At 36.4% G+C, this 10,574-nt stretch overlaps 1 long non-coding RNA gene across 1 annotated transcript; it reads right to left on the reverse strand.

The window, feature by feature from the left end:
• Positions 1 to 382: 382 nt before the first annotated feature.
• Positions 383 to 10,309, reverse strand: LOC122157043. Its single transcript, XR_006167760.1, has 3 exons — positions 10,213 to 10,309; positions 1,288 to 1,403; positions 383 to 531 (listed from the first exon to the last, which is right to left on the reverse strand). It is a non-coding gene; the product is annotated as an uncharacterized LOC122157043 (long non-coding RNA).
• Positions 10,310 to 10,574: the final 265 nt, after the last annotated feature.

The raw sequence follows: 10,574 nt of genomic DNA on the forward strand, positions 1-10,574 counted from the left end.
GTATATGAGAAACCCAGGCACAGAACTGCTCTGTGCCTTGATGTAAATGCCTTCTTTCCTGGGTTTTTAGTTCAGGGCTTTTCTTTTTCTCCTTGTTGTTTGAAATATATATGTACACACATATAAAACACTATAAAAAATAAAAATAAACTCCAGCCAAACAACAAACAAAACCCCGTGCTTTCAGAAGAAGCTAGACATAAGGACTACATTGGCAGAATTTCAACTGACTTGAAATGTCTTGCTGAACTCAAGCAGGCATCCTAAATCCAACAAGATGTTGGTCACTACTAAGTTTTTCACGCAGAGGATGGTGACACATTTGAACAGGTTGTCCAAGGAGGTTGTGGATGCCCCATCCCTGAAGGCATCCAAGGCCAGACTGGATGTGGCTGTGGGCAGTTGTTGGATCTGGTAGTTGGTGACCCTGCACATAGCAAGGGGGTTGAGACTGGTTGATCACTGGTCCGTTTCAACCCAGGCCATTCTATGATTCACTGCAGTCCACTATAGGGGTGTAGATTCCTGTAACTTAAAGATGATAGTGCATATAAGTTGGAGTTAATTCTACTCTGTCAAAAAAGCTGAATACAAAAATGATGGACCATAACTAACAATTTGCTGTTTTCTTGCAAAATCTTTTGAAGGCATGTGTGGGTGATTAGTGTCATCTGGTTAAGATTATGGTTTTTCAACATCCACATCAAAATGCTTTAATTTCCTGTGAGTTAACTTCCCCACTGCAGAAATCTGTTGTAAATAATAGCTGCTGTAAACAGAGCTTTGAAATGATCAAAATAAGGATTCTGAAACTGTACAGAATCATTTAGCACTCTTCCTGCTTAGCAAACTCTTTCTCCTAGTTTCTTATGCTGAAAGTGTCAAAACAAGATATTTCAACACTGTCAAAGAGCCTTCTCCACTGTTTTCAAAACACATTTTGATTTAAATTGATATACTGCTTTTTAAAATTTTGATGTAACAGTACTTTGGTGGTAAATTGCTTTGAGAAAATTTGGTCAGCATATCATGGGGGTTTTGAGGAGACACTAAAACTGAACTACTATCAATAATTGTAGTGCACTTGGTTATAGAGATTGGCATTACTGTCCTGGATATGTGTAAAGAGGGTCAAGTGGCGTGGTGAATTACACTTCTTAATCATGAATACGGGATAATTTTAAAGGTGGTACAAGCTCTGGAAGAACAGCCTTTTTAAAATAGCATTCCAATGCGATTGTGGGTATTGACCTCATGTGGAGAAATGATGTAAAATTTTACACAGACCTTACTTTAGATGCTCATTACCAGCTCAGAATCTACTTCAACGGTTTTGATGTTGGAGAAAACTCTGTTCTCTTGCACTGTTATGGTCTTCTGGGGAGCTGTCTTCTTTCTCAACTCTAAGAGAATGAATAATTTAATGGAACTTTTACTAGGCTATTGAACAAATATTTGCATATTTATTCTACAGTAAACTTTGTGCAGTTACAGGAACTTTTCTGTGAGCTACTGTAGGTGTTTTCTCTTAATAGATAAAAGCTGTAAGTGAGGGAAAGTAAAAAAAAAAATAAATAATAATAATTCTGTTCTTTAAAATTCTCTATTTTTCTGCTTCAGTGTAATACAAATATCTTGTTATTTTTCAAGATTCTTCAGTGTTTTGCTGAGAAGATTTTGAACCAGCGCATTAATCAAATACTTGAAAATATCAAATATTCAGAGTACTAAACTCTGGTTATTCACTGGGGCTGGAGGAGCCAATTCTTGTTGTCTGATTCATTTACTGATTTGCATATTTGCAGCAGGGCCTAATATTTCAGCTCAGGTTTGCTTTATAAGGCTGTGTGAGAAATATTGCAAATTCAGTACATCATCTGAGTGCTCGGGCAGCAGAGGCGAGCTCTGTTCTGCCTAATTGGGATGTAAATTTAATTGCCAACAAGGCCTTACTCATAAAAACTAAAGAAAATGGCAATTAACTGTCCTTCAAATATCCTGTGTGTGTCAGGGCTCTCGGATTTTTCCAGCCTCACAGTTGTAGGTACTCCTCTTTCATTAGCTCAGCTTTGCAAACATGAATATTGACAACTAGAAACAAATGCCTTCTCCTCATCTTCAGCTACCCACTTTCCCCTACTTTTAGTATCATGCTGCTTTCTTCCTTCCATTTGTTACAATCTTTCAGTGATATTTTTGCCTTTTTTTTTCCAGCTGTTAAACCTTTTATTCCGCATTCTGCTTTCTATGGCAGTCACAATTGGTATCTCGTGGCTGAAGTCAAAGTTTGCATTTTGGAGAGCTAGATTTTCTTCAGGAATTCCCTGTATGATTTTACTGTTCCTTATATTTACAAATCTTTCCAGGCACTGACCAGTGGCTTATCCTTTATTCTTATTCAAGTCAAATAATCTTTATAAAGGCTTGGAAGTGCACCAGTGCCTTCGCCCATGGGACAGAAAGGAAGCAACTGTCAGTCTCATGTCATATATTCTCATAATAGGAATACACCGAGTTTCCTTCATTGTTTCTAATTAAGGAAAAAGTTGTAAAACTAAAGGATTCAGAGATCCTTTTCCTGTGTTCTTTTTATCTCACAGCTTTTGAAGTTTGCAAGTGTGGGCTGTACGTATGTTTCTGGTTTGTATGTGTCATTGGTATGAATTTTGTGCCATGTGGTAGGCAAACAAAAATAAAGATACTATAAAATGAATATTGGTATTAAAAAAAAAAAAAAAAAAAGTCCTATGGGAATAAGTAGAGTATTAAGGGAAGCTATTTTTGACACCATGAAAATCAATTCTTCTTTACATCTGAAGTTATTATTTTGGATTAAATGATATTAGTGAGTAACAAAGGAACACAAAATATTTGTTAACTAAATATTTTGAAACCTGAATTGTCTGCAGAGAGCATAGTGTAAAAGAAACATAGTTGAAAAATCTCTTATCTTAGTCTTTTCTTCATGATAAGGCACATTTACTGAGACTTGTCCCCTAACATGGTTTTCAGACCTATATCTTATTTAACTGGTTTTACAAAATAGTCTCGAAAAATCTTTTGCCCAGCACATGTGTCAGATGACCAGACTGAAGCATTAAGAACTTTGATTCCTCAAACCCTCAGGGAGTTTGTGTTCAAATTGCTTCCAGTAAGAACATACAGAAGAGCATGTGCATGACTGATACAGCAATGTAAATTTTTCATAGTGACTGTGAAGAATGATTATGATGTTTGCATAGTATGAGTTCGCTTTACTTGAAGCCATATCATTTTTTCTTTGCAGGTACTCTAATTTCCCCGAAAGCCATGCTGGCTTCTGCAGCATTCTATGTGCCTCTACCATCAATTGTGTTGGGCTGAATGCTGCGTTGTTGCAGGATGTAGCTACTGTGTTGTCTCTGTTCACAACAGGCTTAATGTCCTCTATGATAAGGAAAGGTATAGGACTAGATTTAATTTCTTTCTAATCACTTTTCTCCGACTGGTATTTGGGTTTTATAAGCCTATAACATGTTGCGCAGTTCAGTATGTGTCGGTGAACAAAGCACAGTCATCAGTAAAGATGGCTGATCCTCAGCCTTTGATTTTACTTTGGGTTTTTGCAAGGTGAAAACACCATCTGGTAAATGAATGTGAATCTTCCTTTGCTGCTGTGTAAACAATATTGCTGCTCGAATTATGGAGAAGCAAGAGGTAAATATAACCTTACTTGGTGAAAATGTGAATTATTGTACTAGTCTGCTGCAATGAGGAACCCTCATCTCCCTGACATGAAATTAGTGAACAGTATTCATAAAACTGTCTGGACAACAGGAGTTCTGCAATAAAACTGCTGAAACATTCATAATTTACCTCAGCGGCTTTCATCTGATACAGACCATATGTATGTCTTTATTTTGCTGTAGACTTCACCTGACTTCTCTTGGCTTCAGAAAGCGATTAACCAGCCAGACCTCCATCATGTTGCTGCCCTTCAAAAACAGCTTTTCAGCAAGTTCTCTAACTAGGCAGATGCCTGTTGGTTTTCTAAGGACTGTTACTGTGTCTAAGCACACTGAAATACAGCAGTCTATCAAGGCATGACTGATGATTTTTCCAGTTTTGTAAATGGAAGGACATAGTGTACCTTACTCAAGTTCCTGAGAACAGTTTCTTCTCTGCACCTGTAGCGTGACCAACTGCAAAGAAGCATTAACATGTCATTTCATAGGAATAGCCATCATGCCTTCTGTTTCACCTAGTGACATCCATTTGATGGCTTTGAGAGCACAAGTGTATTGGGGTTGATAGTTGCTGATCTTGTTTATCCCAAATGACCTGGGGCTTTTTCTGGAAAACCAAATTTATTTATCCCTTTTTTTTCCTTTCTTTTTCACACTCCTCCAAAGCATTGGCTCTATTCTTAGTACTTTACAGACCTAAGCTAAACTGAGGTTCCCTTTCAAAAAGCTTACAGGCTTGGAAAAGTCAAAGTAAAGCTAGCAAGACAGATGAGAATGCTGAGTGAGGTTTCTTTATAATTTTTTAATGGTTTATTCTTATCAAATCCAATTCTGCTATGTACTGTTGGAAAGAAGAATTCATTCAATGTATGTCAGGCAGTGAATATTATTGAAGAGACTCTGGTAGGTCAGTAGACCATCAGGGCAATGTGTCATTCTATAGCATAGTAATAAAAGCACAGTTTATGTAAAAATAAACATTCCTGAACATTTTTGCTTTTCTCATTGAGATATGCTATTAAAAACATTAATTTGAATTATGTACTTTATTCTGGGAAATAAAACTAAACTGATCGTGGACTCAAACAGGCACAAAATAGATGTGATAGGAAATACTGCTGATGCTTCTTATCTAAATCTGTGAGCACACTATCATTTTTTTATTTTACTCTTTGCAACTATACTTGCTGACTTATTCCATTTGGAAACCATCACCTAAGCTAGTCAGTGCTTTCAAACCAAATTTTGTCCATTTAGTACGAGACTACTGATCTGTTAACACTATAGCTTCTGTGCCCTCCTGCTGAAATGGCAATTAATAAATCAACTTCTATGTCATCTTAATTTTCAGTAAGTATAACAGTGTTATTAATTTCTAGTTTGTAAAAGTTCATGCTAATTGAAGAAAAGATGAAGCATATTATAGCTATGAATTATATATTGAAAATGAAAATTAAGGTTCTTGTCTTAATTTGGAAGATATAGGAAATTAGATAACTTTTTATCTGGAACTCACTTATATAAGCATTGCCAATTTTCCCAGTACAATCTGAAAAAGACGTGATTTCATCCAAAAGGAGAAAAGATTATCTTGTTTCAGAAGGAAAAATGCTAAGCAGCACAATTCAAATGCAGAAATATTGTGAATATTTCTTTAATGCAAAAGTATCTCAAGTGCTTTTTAATCATCTACTTCCTTTTTGATATGAAATAAAAAATCTCGTAGCCTTGGATTAATTTCCATTTTATTAGTCAATTGTTATATCCTTCATGGAGATTGCCAGATATGAGTTCTGCTTGTCCTTACTGTTATAACCATTACAATATTTCAATATTTCAAAGTGCTTTGTTTGGGGAATTGCAGATGAGAATCAAGAACTTACTCTTGTTTAGATGCAATCTACTCAAGGACTTAGATTTATTCACATCTTTCCTTGTTGGTCATTTTCTGTAAATACTTCATCTTTCAAAAGGAGTAAATCAAACAGAAAAATTCACTTGCTTAATTTCAGCCTAAAATAAGCATTCATCAGTATAATTTGTTCAAAGTCCATGATCAGTGCCTTTCATGATCAGTGCATTACAATACATTGTACAACACTGCTTGTATTACGTTAGGAAACAAATTAGCCAAGGAATATCAAAATTTGCTTGAGATTCATGCATGTTCACAAGTGAATGTATGCATTATCATTAAATATACATTTGGGATATTCACTTGATTACTCATTCAGCCAGATCCAAAGAAACTGCCCTGACGTTTGACCACAGTGACATCATAAATGTTTAGGAGCCAGTATCTAATTGCATACGCTATTTTTTTGCAATTACTCTCCTACACTTACTTTTACCATGAGTCTACTAAATATGCTATAGCCAGGACAGAGAGATTCTTGGCTGAGGAACAGCTTCGGAGACCTGTTGTAGCTTTTCCCAGTTAATCTAATCTCCCTTGCAGCTGAAGTATTTTGTAGCCAAAAATTCTCTCTATCAAATAGTGTTATTGTGCTCTTTGTATCTGTTGTAGTTTCCATAGAAATAAATAGGAGGCATTATCTTCAGGGTGACATACTTGCATTGTTTCTTTCAGGTATAAGCTTGGCAATACTGGAGTCTTTTGATTCCAGATATTAGAATAGTAAAAGCAAAAGGAAAAATTGTATTTGCTGCAAAGGTTGTGCTATCTAACACTGGTGTAATTTCTAGCCCTCCAAATAAAGACTTTTCTCTCTTGTGTTTTCCAAAAATCTCCTAATTAAAGTAAATTATTACAAGCTGGTAATTGGTGTAATGGGATTTGGCAAATGAGTTTTGAATGGAGAAGAAATAGTTTTTAGTTCTGCTCTTCAGTGTATTAGTGACAGAGATAGCCATTAGACATATGGTGGACCAAAAGGTAAAATGATCTGTGGAAGGAAACATGGGACATTACAAATAATTCCATAAATGATAAATAAATAATAAATAAATAAGTTACACTAATCTGACAGAATCTGGTGCATTAACACTCATTATGTCTTCTTAAAAATCAAGTTTTGTATATACCTGAGCAAGCTATCAGGGCCCAAAACCTTATGCTGTAATGCAATGGAATTTTGGAACTGACAGGCAAGAGAAATTTTTCAAGTTCTTTTTTAAAAAATTTTACCTCTTGATTGCTCTGCTCCACTGTGTTAATATATCTGATATTTCACACTGCTATGAATATTGTCTAGCCGTGCTTCTCCAAGAACTCTGTACAAAACATTGAACACTTGATGAGTTGGTACCTCAGTGCCTCTCTGAAGTATCATTTCTATCCGACTTTATAGATGAGGGGACCAGGAGGTGAAAGAACTTGCCCTAACTTGTAAAAGATCTGGGATTAGATTCCAGCTTTATCGTGTAATATTATGTACAGGACAATCACGAGCCATTAAACACTAGACAAATGAGTTAATACTGATGTGTGAGTTAAAGACATGGAAATTTTACTGTGGAGGCCTGTTATAGGAAATGCAGAAGGTAACTGTGCTGCACAAATTGCAAACAAAATAATTTCACTTCATTAAAATTTTGTGAGGGTTTTATGCGTGAAGTCTGTTTATATTCAAGTTCATTTCTCTCCTGCTACATCTTTGTTCTCAGCACAGAATTGCAAAGCAGATCTGTTGTGAAAATACTGTCAATACAATTGTCAGCTCCTAATTTATAACAGATCAAACCCTTTTTGTGGTTTTGAAAAGAAGTTGCTTATAGTATGTTCCAAACTGTGAAACGTTATGTAAGCCTGTTAGTGCCTTGACTCTCACGTTGTCATCTCATATGTCTCATTTAAAAAAGAGTGGTCTCAACCCTTCATAATGTAGGTCAATCTTAACAGTGCCAAATTACTCAGGTGCTTCCATCTGGTCTCTCTGCTGCAAGTTTAACGCGTGCAAGCACTTCTTCAGCCTGACTGTCTTTGGTGTTGGTTGGGAAAATCTGATAAAGCTGCCAAAGTTTGGTGGTAGAGGACACTATGATAATTGTCAATTTAACATGTGGATATGAAATGGAAACATTTAGCAGTATTTTTAGGTTACACATGAGCCAGAAGTCCACAGACAAACTTTGCATGCCCTTAGTTAGAGGCTATTGTTCTGAGAAGATGGATCAACATCAAAAATAGATTTGAAGTTGGCTATAAACGGGTTCGAAATCATTGATTTTTTCAGTCATTCACTGGGGGAAATGCTATATATGATGGCTTTAGTTCTGCTCTCATTATGTAGAAAAATAGCCCCAAATTTTAGAACTGCTGATGACTATTTCACTATCAGGCATCTAGAATAATGTTAATTGTACACAGTGCTGTAGGGCAGTGAGATAAGGTCCATTTAGCCATGGAATATATTTTGTTATGTCATTTTTCCCCTAAAATGTAAAAAAAAAGATGCAAGTCAGATGAGTGTTGACTTGGTTAAGCTTCTTATCTCTGCATTGGCTGATGTCTGGCTCAATACAAATCAGAATAATTTATTGAGTGCCATCAGAGTGCTTGCCTATCAGTGTTGTATTAGCATCAAAGAAAAATTTTCTGCCATGAAGCTTGCAGTAAGAAGTTACAAACAAAACTGCTGAAATTCTTGCCCTACACTCAAAACAAGGCAATTAGTTTTCCTATTCCTTTTTCTCTGTAATCTGGGACCAAGTATGGTACTATTTTATCTCTTAAATTAGGGAGGAAATACTTGTTCCTTCATGTCCCTGTTTCAAAAAATACTTCTTTCAATTAATTTTTTTGTGAAGTAGTAGCCTTCCACTAAAATTACCTTTCCCTCACATTAAGTCAGGACTCCAAGCTAACTATTCAGATTAAAAATAATGCAGTAACCTCAAATGGAAGCTGGTAATTCACAATACTTTGGTAAGTCAGATGAGTGTGATTTACCCAGATAAGCACATTGTACAAATTCTTATTTGTAAAAATATTTAAATGACAAATATCCACTCTTCTTCAAATATTTTTTCTTGTAAACGTCTTATCATTCTTGATACTCTCTCCCTTTCAGTCTACATCTTTGGATACATTGCTCAAAAATGGATGCATTAATCATCTTGCTGATTGCTCTTCCTGAGTTTATGTAGATATTTCTCAAAGACTGAGAAAATCTCATTAACTCGCATTCACTTTGTGACCCATTGTTACCTCCTTCAGTTCTCTCTCTACTAGAATGCTGCCTAAGAAGTTTTTTCTCTGTTTTGTATGTATCATTTGATTTTCTTGAATGAATGCATGTCACAATTGACTGTTGATTTCAGACAATTTCTCCAAAGTTATTAAGCTTATATTGAAATATAACCTATTTCAGGTTGGATATTATGAAAAATTACTTCTCTGAAAGAGGGTTGAGGCATTGGAACAGGCTGCTAAGGGAGGTGGTGGAGACACCATCCCTGCAAGTGTTCAAGAAACATGGAGATGTGGCACTGAGGGATGTGGTCAGTGGGCATGGTAGGAATGGGTTGACACTTGGACTAGATGGTGTTAGAGTTTTTTTCCAACCTTAATGAATCTATGATTCTCCCAAATAATCACAGACAGCTCTGTTTAGTAAGATGTGCAAAGTATAGCAAACTGCATATTATCATCAGCATCCTTATCAGAAATATTAAACTGAACTGGATGCATGTGTTCACCAAATGTGACAGAAGAGTGGCTTGTTTGTTTCTGAACCTGCTTATATATTTGCTTGTTTACTAAACAATAACGAACCCTAAAATCTTGCTGGCCTTTCCGTTTTATCTTTGAGGAGTTAACTTGTGTCAACAAATATTTCATTTTGAATTGAACTGCTACTTCCTGCTGGACTTCATTAGCTTTTATTTCCAATATAAAGCCAGCAGATTAGCTCATGCTTGCTGCATTTAACATTTTATTGAGAGTAGTCCCTGCAAATCTCTCCAGAACAATCATGGACTGAGTGAGACTGGGTTGGGCCAGAGGATTAGATGTAAAATGCACAGAAGATTGGTATTTAAAACAGGTTGCTGAAACATTTGATTGAGTTGGGATGCATAACTGATAGAAACAGAAAGGGTGGCAGATGGCTACTGATTGCTCTCAGTCTCACCCCTCATTTTGGTTCACAAGGCCTACATAGCACTTCCATAAGCAAGATGGCAAAGTAATGCTCGCATACCTACTGGAAAATAGAAGTCAGCAGAGACATCAGGTTTATGGCACATCCCTTTCCTCTCTCTCCCCCATCCCCTTCCAGTCTACACATCTGGGGTAGGTCGGGAAAAAGCCACTAATCTACTCTGCACTTCCTAGGGGAGAAAACTACAGTGGCCGCTTCCCATTATGGCTAATGCCTCACTCACATACCAGCTGCCTTTCTCTTAAATAGCCCAGCTTCAACTCAGAGAAATTGTCCACATATACAATTATCTTTGGAGACAGCTGCTTCCACCCTGCAAAAGGCTTTACAGTTCAACCAGTTTTCTGCCTATTTCAGCTCACCTGTTGAAAGCTATGACATCTCTCCACAGACCTCCTCGTTGTAATTCTTAGATCAGGCTGTCACATACAATGTGCTCCTGGTAGATTGCTGACACCTTCAGTGTGATCCCCTAAAACAGGTTTGGTCAAAATTGGATATAAAATTTTTGCTGCTGGAAAATGTCATTTAGTAAAAAATTAGAAAGGACTGTATCCGCAACAGAAAAGCTTCATAAGACAGTGTCCATTTTTCATAAAGCTTTGCCTAGCGGGAAGTGGAAATTATTCTTTATAGCTCATTTCATTCCATCAGCATTGTTGTTTCACATTAAAATAAAAACTGGGTTTGCTGGTTATGATTCACTCTCTCTGTTTCAATTTTC

This window comes from Centrocercus urophasianus, unplaced genomic scaffold, assembly GCF_019232065.1.
Source record: "Centrocercus urophasianus isolate 14NV4802_14NV808 unplaced genomic scaffold, USGS_Curo_1.0 seq_13, whole genome shotgun sequence".
Lineage (NCBI taxonomy): Eukaryota > Metazoa > Chordata > Aves > Galliformes > Phasianidae > Centrocercus > Centrocercus urophasianus.